The 18,033-nt window shown below is 45.5% G+C and overlaps 1 protein-coding gene across 2 annotated transcripts in view; it reads left to right on the forward strand.

Moving 5' to 3' along the window:
• Window positions 1–1,947: 1,947 nt before the first annotated feature.
• Window positions 1,948–18,033, forward strand: part of LOC125282002 (focal adhesion kinase 1-like) — a 97,138-nt gene continuing 81,052 nt past the window's right edge. For both annotated transcript variants that reach the window (XM_057312991.1, XM_057312992.1), the window contains exon 1: window positions 1,948–2,100. The gene's annotated coding sequence lies outside the window, so the exon portion shown is untranslated. The remainder of the gene's footprint in view (window positions 2,101–18,033) is intronic.

An 18,033-nucleotide genomic window follows, 5' to 3' on the forward strand; every position in this document is an offset into this window, starting at 1 on the left:
CAGAGAGTGGAGAAGATGGAAAGGAAAATCACTCAAGCCAAAGAATAAATGACATTTCAGAAAACGCAGAACAAGTGGATATGAAGACTAATTGGAACTTAAAGTGACAACACGACCAATGACATAGTCGCGGATTCTGGGTTGCTTCGGGCAAGAAAGGGGGACGGTACACACGGAGCCAGACAAGAGGCCCTGAGGCAGGGAGCAAAAGGTTTGATCCTGGGCAGTGTCTTAACCCTTCTGTGCCTCCGTTTTCTCATTCATGAAATGGGACAATATTCACACTGAACCGGAAAGTGATAATAAGAGAATACAACTTCATACGCCTGGCATCTACCAGGCGCTCACAAATCACAGCTGTCATCACGGAGAGTCAACGGCGGAGGAAGCAAGAGGTGGGCACGGAATTCGCAGGTGCTCAGAATGCATTTCATTTCGTTGGACTAAAATGAAGCTTTGTTTTAAATGTCCCTGTCTCATTGTTTCCAGACTGTATGTCATCTCACCATGCAGCACATAGACCGTGCAACGCTGGTAAATATAACAGGCTCCCGCGGGGGGGGCGGTGTGCTGATTTGTGGCGTGTGCCAGTCTCCATGGGGTGCATATTCCCACCGTGGCTGATTTCAAGCTCCCAGCCTGCCCTTACTGAACAGTCAGGAAGAGACGTCAGCGGCTCGTCATGTCATTTCCGTGGATTTCTGCTGTAAAGATACAACAGACGAGAGCGTAGATGATGGCAGTATGTAGTAAAGCCATTAGGAAATGATGAGTTTGGGATATTTATTACCTTTGTTCTTTTAAAGATTTTATTTATTCATTTGAGAGAGAGAGAGAGCAGGGGGAGGGGCAGAGGGAGAGGGAGAAGCTGACTCCCCTCTGAGTGGGGAGACCAATGCAGGGATCCATCCCAGGACCCTCCTGGCTTGTGGTGAGGATCAAAGTGACCCCATAAAGATGAAAGTAGCCCTGCCTCTGGTTTCATTTCCTACCGCAAGGCTGTCATTTTTTTTTTTTAAAGAACACAAATCAGATATTACTTCCTGCTTGAAACCCTCCCCAGGCTGCCTGCGGCCTAAAGAACAAATGCCAGGCTCCTAAGGATGCCTGAAGAAGCCCCTGGACGAGTGCATTTTTGCCCCTTCCACTTGGTGTCCTGGGTCTGCTCAGCTGCCCTTGGCCTGGTGACTCCCAGATCCCCGGGGTCCTCTTCTTTCTCCAGCCCAGAGACCAGCACGCAGGCCCCACATCTGTCTACCTCCAGCCGCCTCCCACAGCCTCTTTCAGGCCGTTTTCCAGGATCCAATCTAAGTACAGCCCAGCATTAGCTGTGATGCCACGGAACACATCCCTGAGCCTCACTCTCCTGTGTGCAGAGGGGCCCAGGACACCTAACTCCTCGGGGTGGGCAGGAAGCCTGGCGAAGACACCTGCGAGGACTCGGGCCAGGCCCCGGCCCACTGCGGGGCGCGACCCTGCGGGTTCCGGGGCTGGGGCTGCCCTGCAGGGCGGAGGGCTAGGGAGGCCCTGCAAAAGGGCCGCGTCCGGGCTGTGGTGGGCAGGGCAGCGGGTGGGAGGGCTTCCCCGAGGTCGGTCCAGCCCCGCCGGCGCAGAGTGCCACCAGTGGGACCCCAGGGACCTCAGTTCGGCGGTCCGCCCCTCCCGGCCTCCGCCGAGGCTTCCCCAGACCCGGCCACCACATGCGCGCTCAGTCCCTTGCCGTCCTGAATGAGAGGCGCGACTGTCCGGCGCGGTCTCTGGAGCGGAGCCCCAGGACTTGCAAGGCAAGCGCGGGCCGCCAAGCGCATGCCCGGTCCTCCCGGCGGGGGGGGGGGGGGGGGGGGGGCGGAAGCTCGGCGCGGGGACGCGGCCGGGCGCGCGCCGTGGCGGGGAAGCGCTCCTCAGCCGGTCGCCGCGCATGCGCGGCCCGCGCCGACGCAGCACGACCCGAGAGCGCAACCCCGCCGCTGCCGCCGCCGCCGCCGGGCCGGGAGCGCTGTGCGCCCGCGGCGTGAGGCGTTGGAGGGAGCGCCGCCCGTCGATTCGCGGCGCCGCCTCGCAGTGGTCTGCCCTCGCCTCCTGGTGTCCCGCGCGGTCCGAGTGAGTGCGGGAACGGGGCGGGGGCCGGGAAGCGGGCGGGTGGGCCGGCTCCTGGAGCTGCGGGTTGGCAGGGCCGCGGCCCGCGGGCGGAGGGCCGAGCGGGGCCAACCAGCCGGTCCGCGCGGCGGATGCGGCGGAGACGGACCCCTGCCGCGCGCCGCTTGGGAGGCCTACCATGTGGGGAGGCCGGAGAAGTGGGGAGGACGAGGGAGGGGCCCGGGGAGGACGGCGCTGTGGGGAGGATCGGGGCGCGGGCGTGTCGGGAGATGTGGGGCGGACTGGGGGTCTCCGGGAGGACGGAGATGTGGGGAAGTCGGCGGGGGGACAGGAGAGGCCAGGGAAGGGGGACGAGGGGGCGGGTTCTGGGAGAACGGGGATGGGTGGAGGACGGACTTGTGGCGAGGTCGGCGGGCTCCGGCAGGCCAGGGGACGAGGGGAGCCCGGGGGCTCGGGTAAACGGGGAGGTTTGGGGGACGTGAGAAGGCCTGGGGGTGTTCGTGAAAGATGGGGAGGTTGGTGGATTCGGGGGTCTCGCAGAGACGGAGGGGCTTGAGGCCGGAGCGCACAGGGAGGCCGGGGGCTTGGGGAGGCCAGCCGGCCTCCTTGGGAGCCGGCCGATTGCCTCAAAAATAAAAGGGGGGAGAGAGGAAGGAGGAGGAAGAGGGAAATCCTTGGGGACCTGGAGGTGGGGCGGAGGAATAGCCCGGACCCGATATGGGGACTCACTGGCCCTCAGGCAGGGAAGGGCGGGCCTCGAACCCGGATCCGGGCGGCTCCTTCCCCGCAGCTGGCGCTCAACTTGCTGTGGCCCTGTGGTTTTCGGGGCGAAAGCCCCGGAGACCTCCTTTATTCATTGTGCCTCCAAGTTTACCCCTCTTCCCAACCCAGCCCCCAGCTCTGCTTCTGACTTAGGTGGAAGAAGGACTTGCTGTTTCTTTCTCTCTCGTTTCCTTTCTTTTCTCAGGAGGAGGAGGAGGAGGGGTGTGTGTGTTACTTGGTTTTATTTAATTGCAGGATTTAGCTTAATGCGCTAAGGGTAAAAAGAAATTTTTTTTTAGTCATTTCAACAGTGTCTCATTCTTGCATAGTTAGCCTGCAGCTGGGTTTTTGGCAGTGAGACTAAGATAATAGTAATGTAGTAATTATGGGAACTGGTTGAAATACGTTCAGGCTGAAGGCGGTGTAAGGATTTGGGGATCTGTACATAAGACGAGCAACGCTGGGATTCTTAGGTAGAATGTCAACATTTTCCAGGTTGGAAAAATAGGCCATTACTATTTGAAATGAAATACCAGATCCTCACCCTTAATATTTTATTTGTAAAACTCATAATGGAAGCAGTCTTCTCTTGGAAGTGTGTGAACTCTGGTCCGTTGTCTCATCTCTGAAAACGTGAAAGATTGAAGTGATGGAAAGATACATTGCAAATTAGCATTCACCTTATTTTTGTTGAGATCCAATGTAGGTAATTTTTTCATGCCATTGTGCTTTGGAGATAATTTTTAACATCCTGCAATATTTAAACACATGAAACTTTTGAAGAAAGTTTGTGTTCCGGTGTCTTTATGAGTACATTGTTTTCTCTTTGTGGCTGTCCTTGAAGGTGAAACACTGAATGAGCCTACCACTCGTGTCTTGAATAAATTTGTGTGCTAAATGTTGTCGAAGCAGCAAGATCCCATGTTACACATTCTTTAAGTAATATCTTTCCGGTGATTATCATATACTCCGATTTAATAATGAAAACTGGGGAAAGATGGTTTAAAACCCATTGCTGTCTTTTAAAGGGTCCCACAATCAACCTAAGACTTGAGTATATACACTGAATAAAAGGACCTACGCATTGTTCAGAGGTGATGATGCATCAAGAAGCAAGTCCTTGGATAAATAAAGACATTGAATCCAGAACTTAGTGTTTAAGGTTTGGGGCCAAGAGTCCTGGGGCAGAGCCCTACAGGAGAGAGGACTTCAGCCTCTTTTCAGGCCGGCGGTCCGCTGAAGGTGAGTCGTGATTAGGAGTGAAGCTCCATGAGTGCGATGGGGTGGAAGTGTCCGGTGAAACCAGAAGTTAGGAGCCGCAGTGAGGATCATTAGAACATTTCTCAGTAACATCGTTTCTCTAGCACTCCATGCCCATTGTTGGAAATTAGAGAACTTGACATCCCAATTCTTAAAATTGGGTTCTTCAGCAAGTCACATAACTTTTCTCGCTGGGAAGTTTGAGAAATTGTCTAAATAACAATTGTATTGTTAAAGATATCCCCTTAAAAAAATGCTGATTAGTTCCCGCAGGAAAAATTATAGTGTCTTCTGTGTACTGTATATGTTTTATCGTGTAGTAAAGAGTCATTTTGAACATGACTCTTCTTTTTTGGATGTTAGTTTTGAGTTGCTACTTCTCTATCTCTAAAGATTTTATGGAAACCTTTTTTCCTGTATTTTTAAGTGTCTTAATTTTGAGAAAATACTTGTCTCAAGGGTAGCACAGGAAAGATGAGAGTCAAAGTCTTAATATGTAAGTCTTTAACTTTTGAAAGTAAACATTTTCAGTTTAGACAGTTTTCAGCTAAAATCTTGTTTTAAATTTCAATATAATTAAAAGTTCTATCATTTGTGAAATGAGGGGGTTTTTTTTGGCTTGTAAACCAGTAAAGTTTAGTTTCTGTAGTAGTTTATTTTGTCTTAAAGCTCAAGCTTAAGAACTTATTTCATTACTGTATCTCCTTACTAAAATCCCTTAAATAATTAGCAAAATATTGCTGTGGGGGTCTTTGGGAATTTTTACTGATGCCTATAGAAATTATTTAAAATGCAAATTCTGAAAACTTGGGCAAAGTAAATGACCTTATTTGAGTGAATAGTAGTAAATTCCAGGAAGTTTGTGAGTGCAGTAAGCATTCAAATCTGAAGTCGCATCTCTGTCCTTAGAAGGATCCTCGGTGGAAGAGGATGAGAGCGGTTCCAGCTCCTGTTTGGGTGTACCTGTGTTTCAGTGCCTCAGCCAGCTGCCTTAAGTAGTTGTTTTTTTATGTCTCTTCTGAAAACCATGTTTTGTAGTGGATTATTTGACCGTTGATGGCTTTTTCTCTCTGCTAACATTTGTGCAAGGTTTTTTTTTTCTCTCTTCCATTTCATGACTACCAAAAGGCAACCTAGTGTAGGAGAAATGAAATTGCTGTCTACCACTTTGTGGCATTAATTTCTAGGAATGGTGCCAAATCTTTCCATTCAGAACTACATAAATGTGTTTCTGATTATAAAGTACCAGAAGAACCCCCTCTCTTCCTGTCTATAACAATTGTATTGTTTTTTTTTTTTTGCTAGGCTCTATCATGGAAATAAAATTCAGATAGGCATATGTAATTCAACTTTCAGGATAGGTGAGATTTTTAGCAAATGCTGTTAATTATGGTCTGATTTGCATAAACACTAATGAAATGGTTTTTAGAGGAAAGTATGAAATAGATGTTTTTGGCTGGGTAGCACTATTGCCACTTTTTAGCAGTTGAAAGCCTCCGAGAAGGAAACAAGTAGCATCATCACAGAGTTTACTTATTTGTCAGGACATGAAGGTCTTTCCTTGCAAGCTTTGTATTGAACGAAACGAATTCTGCCTAGATCTTATTGATATACATTGGCATTTACTGTAAACTCATTTTTCAGAACAAGAAAAATGACCAAAGTCATACATGTGAATGTTATCCACTGATAGGGGAGGAGATGTAATGTTACTGCTACGTGTGGGGTATTGTGTGTTGTTGGTAGGTGTCACTACCTTTTTACCGATGAATTAAATCTGGGAGATGACACGTGCCAGACCTGAGGTGATTGCTTTCATGCTTTTTCTCCTTTATTCCTCCTGAGAACCATTGAATGTGCTATTGCTATCCTCATTTTTGCAGAGGAGACACTGGAAGTTTGGAGTTCGAGGAGCTTGCCGTGGGCCTCTTGGCCCACAAGGGGTAGGTCCTTGTTGGCTGGGCCTGCTGAACTCTCTGTGCAGCTTCTAGGACCAGACAGGACTAGAGCAGCAGTAGTCTCACAGATCTGAACCCAGCCTTCCGAAGGGGGAGTGAGTAGCATGCAGGTGTAAGTACCGTGTCTGGGAGAGTTGAAATAATTATATTTTCTGTTTGAATCTGACGCTTTCATATCATGAAGCTGTGATCTGGCCAACATGGTGTAGGTAAACATTTTAATGAACATACCAAAATTGTTTATTTTAAGTTAATTTAAAATCAGTTAAATACAAATATATAATGCATAGTGCAGTGATTGACGCTTATTTGTTCAAGGTTGTGCTTTAGTAACCTCTACATTGTTACAGAGTTTTTTCATTGGTGACTTTTTTTGGGGGGGGTGTCAGTGTTTATGAATATAGTTTTGTGGGAAGCAAGGTGTAATGTGAGGGAAAAGTAAATTGTAAATTTCTCATGCAGGTTTCATCCCCTTGTAGTAAATCCTAGAATTTATAATCTCTAACACATTGCTGCTCTATAAATGTTTCTGAAGTGAATGTGCTCGTTCTCGCCGATTTAGAATTTTCCATCGTGCTTTTAAGACTTGACGTACTCTGTCCTCCTTTATTTAGGGCCAGTGGACCAAAACCAAGGCTCAGAAGAACCTAAAAAGTTGTATCTATGGGCTGTCTGTGCCTAGGATCTCCTTTCTGCCTCCATTTTCTATCTTAAAAGTCCTGCCATCTGGTGCTTTGGATTGTGCTGTGAACGGTAGGTGTTTGTTGGGTCTACTTGGGACCAAAGCACCATGTGTTTGTCTTTGATGGACTGAAGAAAGAGTTGAAGTGGTTTTATACATTCCATATTTGTAGTGCATTGTGTGTCTTTTTATAGAATTTAAGCAACACGAGGGCAGAAACTTTGTTTTACACACTATGGCATCCCCAGTGTCTGACACAATATTTATTGAATGAAAGAACCCAGACTCATTCGTTGTTGGAGAACTGTTCCTGCGTCAGTCAGCAGTCCACTGTTTTTTGTTTGCCTTGGTAAAGAACCTTACTTACAAACCAGGTAGGACTTGATACCAGGGAGAACTTGGATTATCTGTTTCTATGTTTGTCTGCTTTATTTTAGATTATAAATATCATGAAACTTGAGCTGCGGGAAAAAGGCATTTCTCTGTCCCTTTATAGTTTTCAAATGTTTTTTTTTCTAGAAATTAATTTTGTAGGAATTGGTCATGTGTTCGTTAGGACTCATTCTATATTCTGAAGACCTAGGAAATTGGGATTTATAAAAGATCCTTGATGACTGGTCTAGAAGCTCTAATGTATCTTCTACTAATCAGTTGGATTCATCATGTACTTTACAAGGGTTTTACATTATGCCCTGAAACCATTTTTAAGAATGCATCTTCCCAGGGGCGCCTGGGTGGCTCAGTTGTGAAGCATCTGCCTTCGGCTCAGGGCATGATCCCAAGGTCCTGGGATCGAGCCCCACATCGGGCTCCCTGCTCCGCTGGCAGCCTGCTTCTTCCTCTCCCACTTCCCTTGCTTGTGTTACCTCTCTCGCTGGCTGTCTCTCTCTGTCAAATAAATAAATAAATAAAATCTTAAAAAAAAAAAAAAAATCCATCTTCCTAACACTGTAATGCCAGTTCCATGACACACCGGCCTTCCGATGATCTGCTTAGAGAGTCTTTTACGTTGTTGTTCAGAGTAAACGTTTTGAGCAACAGGTCACTTACCTTCACTCAGGCAAGAAAAGTCAGTATTTGGGTAAAAAAAAGAGTTTGTTCTTCCTCAGCAAGTTCCCCTTGGTCTTGCTTATTGCGAACGGAAACACTGCGTGCGCACACCACAGTAAACCAGTAAACTGGTTGTTTGCAGTGGTTCTCAAAGTACAACTGCATCACCATCACTTGGCCGGCTTAGAAATGCCTGTGCTCGTGCCCCACCTCTGACCTCCTGAATCAGACTCGGGGGGTGGGGCCCGCAGTCTGTTTGAACATGCTGTCCAGGAGCTTTTGTTGCATGCTAATGTCTGTCAACCACTACTTGAGAGTGTTTTAAGAGAAATGCAAGTCGTAGCAGGCAAAAAATCAGTCGTAAATGGCAGAGGCATGTGTTTGGCTTCTGACCACTTAGATTTGCTAGTGAGATTGCCTTCACTTCAGGACTCTTTTTCAGTATGTTTTTCAGGTTTTCTAGAGTCTTGGGAAGACCTCACAACTAATTTTGTTTAGGGATTTTGAATGTTTTATGCTGAGGTCATTAAATTCTTGGTTGGATTTTAAATAAATGATTTTGCATTGAAATAGCAATTTGTATGGCCCCTGGACTTGTGGTTTTTGGCAGATAGCAGGAAAGTGTGTGTATGTGGGTGCTCAAGGCACGTGTTCCCTGGTGGTTTTGTTTTGGTGTTGAGAGATTGGCTTGCTTATACTAGAGTCAGGATGATTTCCAAGTCTTGGGGTGACTACTAAAACAGTATTGTGTGAATTGATTCTATGCCTAGCATTAAAGTCATACCTAAATTTAATATGTATTGTTTTGCCTTTGTCCTTTATTTTTTCCCTAAGATCAGAGCTAGATAAAAGTTAGTGTTCAAAGATGGAATTGGTGATATGCTTACTTTCTGCTATGTCTTATGCAGAGTTGGACGCACCTGAAGGCAAATAGAATATTGTGAGCTCAGGGACACGGACTCTGTATTATCCTGTACGTATCTGTGGGTCCTTCACAGCTTCCTCCTCCTCCTATAGTGGGTTGGCCCTCAGTCATTGGTTTAATGATTGAAGAAGAGTCTGTGCTCCTGCTGAGGGGGCCTTGTGACCTTGAAGTACGTGGAAGTTGTTACTAAGGTAGAGAAGAGAATTAGGGACAGACGGGTGGACTTAGGTTACCATAATGTCGACGCGAAGTACAAAGGATGTTTCCACGTCCTCTTCTGGCCCCCATCAGACTGAGTCAGTGGTGTAGCCCTGTGATGGAGAAAATAAAAGGAATGAGCTGGTGGGAAAAAGTGATCTGAAACAGTTTCTTTCTCCTTACATTGGTCAAGTGAAGTTAAAGTTCTAGTTTATAGTCAGTTATAGACTGTGACCCCACTAAATGTACATCAGAGCGCCTGGCCTGGAGCACCTCTCAGTGAGGGAGTCTCCTGTTGCTCCCCGCTGTGCTGGGAGGCTCCAGCTGCCCCCCAGTCTTCTCTCTAATGACTGCTTCAGCCCTGCTCTGGTCTTGTGTCAGTCGCCCCGCCCCGCCCCTTCTGGAGGTTTCTGCTGTGTTGCTGCCTTGTGGTTTTCAATAGCCTTTTCCTGGTTACAATGAGGTTGCACATCTTTTTATACATTTACTGGCCATTCGGATGCACTGTTTTTCGAAGTGCCCATATTTTTCTATTAGGTTATTTTTAAATTGATTTGTAGACTATATATATTCAGAACACACATTCTTTGTTGGTTATGTATTTTGCTGCTGTCTCTTCCCACTTTGTCATATGCAGTTTCACTGACTCAGTGGTTTTTGTGTGTGTGTTTTTTTTTTATGAATAGAAGTTCTTAAGTTTAATTAGTGCCATTTGTCAGTCTTTTGTAAGCTTTTTGTGTCTTTCCCTGCCCTGAGGTCATGAACTAGTTCCTCATTTATTCTCTAAATGCTTTTATACTTTTGCTTTTAACCTTTAACTTTGTAATTCTCTCAGAATTGGTTTTGGTGCATAATCTGAAGAAGGAATCCAGCTTCATTAACCTTTGGACATGCTAGTTGTCCGAACACCGTTCATTGAAAAGAGCATCTTTCCCCCAGAGCTCTGCAGTGCCCCTTTTCTTGGAAATGAAAGGTCCGTGTGTATGTGCATCTGTTTTGGACTTTCTTGAATTCCACTGGTACTGCCCAGTTTAAGTTGCTTCAATTATTTTAGTTTTATAACAGGTCTTATTGTGGAACTCTTCCCACTTGGTTCCTTTTTAAGCATACCTTGGCCCTCCTTGACCCTTTGCAGATCTGTATCTGTTTTAGAATCCCTTGCTGACTTGCAAGGAATTTCTTCCTGCTGTTGCTTGGGATGACGTCGAACGTGATCAGTGTGTGGAGAGTCGTTTCTTGGTTTGAGTTATTACAAATAAAGCCTTTGAATAATTTTGCTCAAGTCTTCATGTGACCATCGGCTTTTGTTTTTCCTGGAAATGGTTGGGTCTAGCACTGTAATGGCTGGATCCTGTGGTAGGCCTATGTTGGCTTTTTGAGAAAGTGTCAAACTCTGTCCTGGAATGGCTTAACCATTTCACATTCCTCCCAGCCTTGTGTGAGAGTTCCAGTCACGCTGGATCGTTGGGGCAGCATTTGGTATGGATAGTGTTTCAGCTTTTCAGCCATTCCGATAGGTGCATAATGGTTTTTCTTTGTGGTTTTGCCACCTGTGTATCTTTTGGTGTTCAAATCTTTTGGCTATTAAATTTTTTTTTCTTATTGGTGGGTTCTTTATATATTCTGAATACAAGTCTTTGTCAGATGTGTGCTGTGCTTTTCTCTCATGCTATGGTTTGTTTTTGCATTCTCTCTCTCTTTTTTAAAGATTTTATTTATTTATTTGAGGTAGGGAGAGAGAGCGGGATGGGGGCAGGGGCCGAGGGAGAGGGAGCAGCGGACTCCCTGCTGAGCAGGGAGCCTGCTGCCTTTGGGACTCAATCTCAGCGCCCTGAGATCATGACCTGAGCCCAAGGCAGACATTTAACTGACTGAGTCCCCCAGGTACCCCTGGACTGTGCTTTTTCAGTGTCGTAGTTAAGAAATTGTTGCCTAATCCTAGGTCACAAAGGTTTTCTCCTTTATTTCCCTCCATCCCCCTCTAGAAAAGTTTCAGGTTTACATTTAGGTCTGTGATTCATTTTTATTTATGGTGTAGAATATTATTTGTAGGATTCTTAACTTAGTTCTGATTATTTGTAGGAGTCTATTGAGGCATAGAATGAAGATATAGCTCCTTCCAGAGAGCTCTTTTTTTTTTTTTTTTTTTTTCTTTTTTGCTTCAACCAGTTTAAAGCAGGTTTAAGGCTTGAGGTACTTTGGACCGCCCAGTGCTGTGATTTTACTGGAGAGGTGACTCACCTCTGGTTTCTTTTATCTTGAGCTCTGTAGCCTTTAGGGCCCTGCTTCTGGAGGGAGTGTTTTTGGTTAAACACCCTAAGGGACCCAGCTTTTGATTCTTACTCCTCTTTCCCTGCATGGTTGTAAAAATGAAAGTTGAAAATTTTCAGAATTGGCAAATGACTGCAGGGCAGAGGTGGTTTCTGTGCTTGTTCATCTCTTTGGGTTCCTGATTTCACTTTAATTTTGGCCTGTTCTTTCCTTATTGTCTTGTCAGTTTCTGGTTGATTTTAAGATTTTAAAGTATTCTGTCCATCTTTTTTAGTCTTTTTCAGGGGAATGATTGGGCCAGATAACATAGCCTGTAGTTAAGGATACAGGGAAAAGTGTGTTTTATTTCACTGCGGTGTTTGGAGTCTAGACTTGGATCTGTGTCTCCTGTAGTCGTTGCTAGCCGTGTGTGGCTATTTAAATTAAAATTAAATAAAATGAAAAGTTCTGTTTGACAGTGACACTAGCCCCAGTTTGGGTGCTCAGTATGCAGGTGTGGCTAGTGGCTACCACCTCGGACAGTGCAGAGATGGGACATTTTCATCGTCATGGAGCGTTCTCTTACACAGTGCTGGCCGGACTCTTGACTTTTTCCGAAGTCTGCCTAGAGCAGGCACAGCTAGACAGAGGATTGAGCCTCTTTGACAGGCGTATCATGGAGCCTGTCTCTAAGGTGGTGTGGGTTCTCATACCGGTATAGGTGGGATCATGGGAGGCTGTGGTGCACTGAGTAGAAGACCACTAAGTACTGATATTTAATTTACAAATACCTGCCTAGTGTTTCCTTAGGGTGTCTGTTTCTTTCTTTTTTCTTTAATTTACAAAAAGTAGCAGTAATTTGAAAATTATCAAAATTAAATAGCGAGTCAAAAATTAAATTTTACCCTTAGCTAAAGTCTCAGGTATTAGTAATCAAAGATGTCTAGGTATCATAGTTTGTGTAGAGACGCAGGTGTTTTTAGTAGAAAGAGCATCTTAACTAGGAAACAGAAGGTTGAGGTACAAATACTGGTGCGTTGCCTTTAGTCACGTGACTTCTGGTACTGTCTATATAAACTCTAGTATCTGTGATCTTTGAAGCTCTGCGTGCAGTTACTATGTGGGATGGTGTACACATGTAAAGTGCCAGGACAGTTGACCCCTGAACAGTGCGGGCCGCCGGACCCTTCCCCATAGTTGAGAATCGGCAGTTAGCACATATTTTGTATGTGTATCGTATACTGTATTATAAAAAGGTAAGTTAGAGAAAAGAGGATGTTGAGAAAATTATGAGAAACTACATTTACTATGCGGCATGTATCAAAAAAAATCTGTGTATACGTGGACCCAGTTGTTCAGGAGTAAACAGTATTAAATACCTGTCTTGTGCCTGGTGTAGTGTCAGCCCCCGGGGGCACAGACAGGAGGGGAGTGAGGCAGTCAGCGTGCAGTGTGATGCTTGCAGTGATAGTGCCAGAGCAGAGTGCTCTGAGGACCTGGAGGGCATGTCCCCGTCACGGTCACGCTCAGAGGTCAGCAAACTTTCTCTGTTAAAGGTCAGATAGTAAACATTTCAGGCTTTGTAGGCCACATAGGGCCTGTCACATAGCTGCCTTTTTTTTTTTTTAAACAACCTTGAAAGGGTAAAAACCTTGATTAGCCCAGAACCATACAGAAACTGGCTGTGGACCAGATGCCGTGACCTCTTCAGGTCTGGCTGTCTGCAGGGATCTGTAGAAAGAGAGTGGAAGGTGGGAAGCAGGCAGGGCCTCGTGGAGGACATGCCCGCTCTAAAGGTGCAGAGGCGGGAGAGGCTGGGGTCTGTGAGACTGGATGTTTTTACTAGTGTTCAGGAGTACAGAAAGGGTTGGGTCGAGAAGGAGGTAGGGTTGATACTATTGACAAGATCAGAGCAGCGTGTGGTTGATTCTGACGGGAGCAGATTCCTATGGCAAGCGGGTGGTTAACTAGTACAAGGGTCGGTCAAGGAGGTGTTGCAGTCATGCGCTTCAGAAGGGAGAGGAGCCAAGCCTTTGTCATTAAGGGAATGGCTGCCCGGTGTCTGTCGCCCAGCTAGTAAAGTGATAGGCAAAGTTCAGATGGTCCAATCTAACAGCCTGTGTCCTTTTAATTCTACAATTACGTTGTACACACAAGTGAAGAAGGCCTTAATTAAGGGCGTGACTGAGGAACTGGAGAGAGGGTGATTTGAAGCCTGTTTCTCAGCCAGTCTCCAGGCTCTGACCTGGGAAATGAAGAGCCAGGGCTGAGAGAGGGGGTGTCCAGAGCAATTCCAGGATGGCTCCCAGATTTCTCCCTTGGTGAAAAGTCCATGAAGATCTTTTTGTTTTTAAGTGCTTACTGATCAGACTGTTTGTTGCTTAAGGAGGAAATGCTGTCTCCTAGGTCCATGAACCCCAGAAGCGGTACGCAGAATTGTGTGTATGCACATGAGCTGTTTTCCTGGGGTAGGATGCTTGGGCTTTCGTCCCATTATCAAAAGTGAGCCCAGCCCAAGGCGGGGGCACTCCTTGTTATTGGACTGTGGATGTCTGACACTCTGCACGGTGTGAGGCTGTAAGGGAAAGCTAAGCATCCAAATCACAGGACTGTTACTGTAAGTGTCATACGTCCCAGACCGCTACATAAAACACAGGCCCATGAAGCTGTCACCTGAGCCCAACTGTACCAACCGAGGTCTACCAGCCAGCAGTGCAGATGTCTCCCCTGGCCTCCGAGAGACAAAACAAGGCCCGGTTTTTGTACATAGAAGGCCAGCCAGGAGAGTTTGGGACTCTCGTTGGCATGGATGTTTCAACATGCTGTTGTACATGAGATGAAGCTAAAGTTTATAAACTATTAGGAATATCTTAACAGTCCCATGGCTCTGAGAGATGGACCAGTGTCACTTTTAGTTGGCTGTGTTCGTTCCAAAAAGGAGTGTAGTTTTTCTGTCCGCTCAGAAGTGCGTTGATAGTTAATAGTTGTAAGACAGTACCTAACTCGTCCTGTTACAGTTAGCTCTTCCGTGAACAGATGCAGGAGGAACTGGGCAATTGGTGGTTTATGTTCGCACCAGGCAGATGAATGTGGTGTCCTGGAGTCTAAACTGGATTGGTTCGTGTTTGACATTAGCGTTATATGTAATTTAGGAATTACAGACTCTAGATTATAGCAGTCCGTGCAGAGATTTGCTGTTTTTGGTGATATATGGCTGCCCTATAGAAGTTGAGGCTTAGAGGGGAGCGTTTGGAAATGGGTTTATGTCTGAGAAAGTTTCCCTTTTCCTGTTGACAGGACTGTGACCTCCATTAAGGGCCAAGTGTCATGAATGGCAAAGATCTAAGAAATGATGGAATTCAGTGATGGTGTAGACGTTAGAAGTGAAAACCCCTAGGCTGTTTAAAATATCACCCTTAAGATTTCAGGCTGGGGATAATTGTGATTCCAGTGTAGGTAAAAAGTTTGGCGTCTCCTTGGCTGTGTCATGGCAAAAAAAAAGCTTTGCTTTTTGCTTTGGGAAAAATACATTATTTGTGTCCTAAGGAATTGACTTGATAAAAGAGGTAGCAGGAGTAACTTAGTTTAAATGCAAGTTGTCTACATATGAATTAATTTTTGTCGGGTGACGGTTGATGATTTGGTTGGTGAAGAGTTGATGTTTGATTTTCGTCTTTGAGTCTGCCCTTTCAACTATTTCATTGGAAATTCTAAACTTTTCCACTGGGTGTTTGCCTCCTTTATTTTTATTGTTTTAGGTAGTCTAGGATTTTAGAGGTTGATCTAAATTTAGGGATCAACTGGTCCGGGGCTCCCACTTTAGAGATGAAGAAATAACAGGGTAAGGCTCCTTGGGTAAATGGCTCCTTGATACTGACAGAGGAGAACTCTCAAGATTCTCTCAGCTGTCTTGACCTTTAGCTCATGGGTGATCTTTTTAGTAGATGAGAAGGGTATGAAGACAGCTTCTAAAACTCAGGTTTCCTGTTAACTGTCAGGAGATTGAAAAAAATGGATGTAATTGAAAAATGGGTGAGAAATGGACACCGTTGAATCCGTTGTTCACACTGTATCCAAGTAACTTGTGGTTTGCATTCAGTCATTTATTTCTACATTGTCTTGGATATTTGAGGAATGACAAAACAAATCTCACACGTGTATATAGTCTAAGTTTTAGAAGACTAATAATGCCAGTTGTTCTCACTTCTCTACCAGATTTAGAGCATTGTCCTGAGTCACTCTTGACTCTTGAGCATCTTGTCCTGATGGGGATTCATTAAAAAGAAGACAGTCCTGGGGTGCCTAGCTGGCCCAGTGGGTGGAGCATGTGGTTCTTAATCTTGGGGTTGTGAGTTTGAGCCCCACGTTGTGTGTAGAGATTATATAAGTGACTAAGTAAGTAAATTAAAAAAAAAAAAAAAGACGGTCACTGCCTCAGGAAGTTTTTGGGTACGTCAGTGGTCCTGAAAGTAGTGTATGTAAGAATCACCAAGGAGAGTATATGAGAGATGCAGGCAGGGGGGGCCTGGTGCCTTAGTCAGTTAAGCGTCCTACTCTTGTTTTGGGCTTAGGTCATGATCTCAGGGTCATAAGATCCAGCCCTGTGTCAGGCTCTGTGCTCAGTGTGGAGTCTCCTTTCCTGCCCCACCGCCTCGTGATCTGGCTTTTTCTTTCTCAAAAAAAAAATTTTTTTTAATGCAAATGCCTGGTATTATCCCACAGAGATGTTGGATGATCATTGCTGATGTGGAAGCCTGTCACCTGCATTTTATTTATTTTTTATTTTATTTTATTTTATTTGTTTTTTAAAGATTTTATTTATTTATTCGACAGAGACAGAGACAGCCAGTGAGAGAGGGAACACAAGCAGGGGGAGTGGGAGAGGAAGTAGCAGACTCCCAGCGGAGGAGCCTGATGTGGGGCTTGATCCCATAATGCCGGGATCACGCCCTGAGCAGAAGGCAGACGCTTAACCGCTGTGCCACCCAGGCGCCCCTGTCACCTGCATTTTAAACTAGCATCTCCTCGTGCTGAAAGAACAAGTGTTGCTGTAAGGACGTTGTAAATCATCAGGACCTAGAGTTTGGGAGGCCCCCAAGACTACCTGCAGGTTCCGTGGTTCACTAGAAGGACTTAGAGAACTGCGAGAAGCCATTATCCTCATGGTTATGGTTTATTACAGGGCAAGGATGTGGACAGAACAGTGAAGGAAAGGCACACCGGGCAAAGTCCAGGGAAGACCAAGCATGAGCTTCTAGTTGTCCTCTCGCAGTGCAGGTGTGCTGACTTCTCCCAGCACCGATGCTGCCAACCAGGGAAGCTCACCTGAGCCTTGGTGTCCAGGATATGTATTGGGGGTTGTCCCATAGGCACTGCCTACATGGCTGAGTTTAGTCTCCAATCCCTCTGGAGATCAAACTGGTGTCGTGTGTGGCCCAAGGCTCCACCAGAAATCAAATTGTTAGCATGGACTGTCTGGTGTGGCCGAAGGCCCCCAGCTAAACAAAGACCGCCTTATCAGGCAGGGGATTCCAAAGGCTCAGAGGTGACTTCCCAGGAGCTGGGCAATGGCCAAATCTTCCCTGGGGCAAGCTTAATCCTTTCCTGCATACAGCCTAGAAAGTAAATTGTTATTCCTGTCATTACTAGGGAGTTCAAGAAATTACTGCTTTTGGGGCGCCTGGGTAACGCAGTCCTTAATCGTCTGCCTCCGGCTCAGGGTGTGATCCCGGCGTTCCGGGATCGAGTCCCACATCGGGCTCCTCCGCTGGGAGCCTGCTTCTTCCTCTCCCACTCGCCTGCTGTGTTCTCTCTGTCACATAAATAAATAAAATCTTCCAAAAAAAAGAAAAGAAATTACTGCTCGTAGGTAGAAGATACATTGCAACCACATGTAGTGTAATTTGCCACAAAACTAAAATACCAGAATTTCTGCACCCAAGTGAAGATGTCTCCAGAAGTGTGTCATACTTGACACCTGTCGTAATGTTTTCATCAAGAATTTGAGTAAAGAACAGGAGTTAATGCTGGGAGACCGTTCATTTTTAGAATCAGGATTTGAAAATACTTCGACAGGTTGTAATGAAGTGCTAAAATCAACAAGGTAAAATTTATAAGGAATAAAGGTAAAATGACAGACTTAAGTTAAAAAGAAAAAAACAGCTGAGAAGTTAAAGATATGTGGTATGTGCCTTAGCTGTACCTGGGTTCAGAAGATCTGGGGAAGATGACTGAAACGGATCGGCAGGCTTCTTTGTGAAGGGGCAGATGGTAGATATTTTAGGTTTTGCAGACTAAGAGGCAAAATGAAGGATATTATGTAAGTACTTACATAACAGGAGAGAACACTAATATCTATAAAATTTTTATTGACAGAATTTCAAATAATAATTGAGTATGTATATATATATATATATTATAATACAGGTCTAATAAGAATGGAATTTTTTTTCGGGGGAGGGTTGGATAACATGTTTTGTAATTGGAGCTCACAGGTAGTGTTCCGTATCATCACAACCAATGACAAATGTTCAGTCTCGGGGCTGATCTGCACGGAAGGTTACAGATGTCATCTCTGACAGTGTCTGCATACTCGTAGGTGCTCTTGCACACTGATACCAGTTCGGGAGCATATCATTTCAGTTTAGTGTATTCATCGTTTGGCAGACATCGATAGAATTCCACTAGATTCTTTTTGATGTTTGCCTTTCCGCACGTCATTACAGCGCAGATTCCTCTCTCTGATTGATGGTCTGATGGAAGTGCCTCAGTTGCTCAGTGAAGTGGGTTTGAGATACGTGAATTTTCATTGTACTTGCATTGAGGTTTGAGAAATGCCGCTGGAACTGTAG

The sequence above is a fragment of the Ursus arctos genome, unplaced genomic scaffold, assembly GCF_023065955.2.
Source record: "Ursus arctos isolate Adak ecotype North America unplaced genomic scaffold, UrsArc2.0 scaffold_16, whole genome shotgun sequence".
NCBI classification, from domain to species: domain Eukaryota; kingdom Metazoa; phylum Chordata; class Mammalia; order Carnivora; family Ursidae; genus Ursus; species Ursus arctos.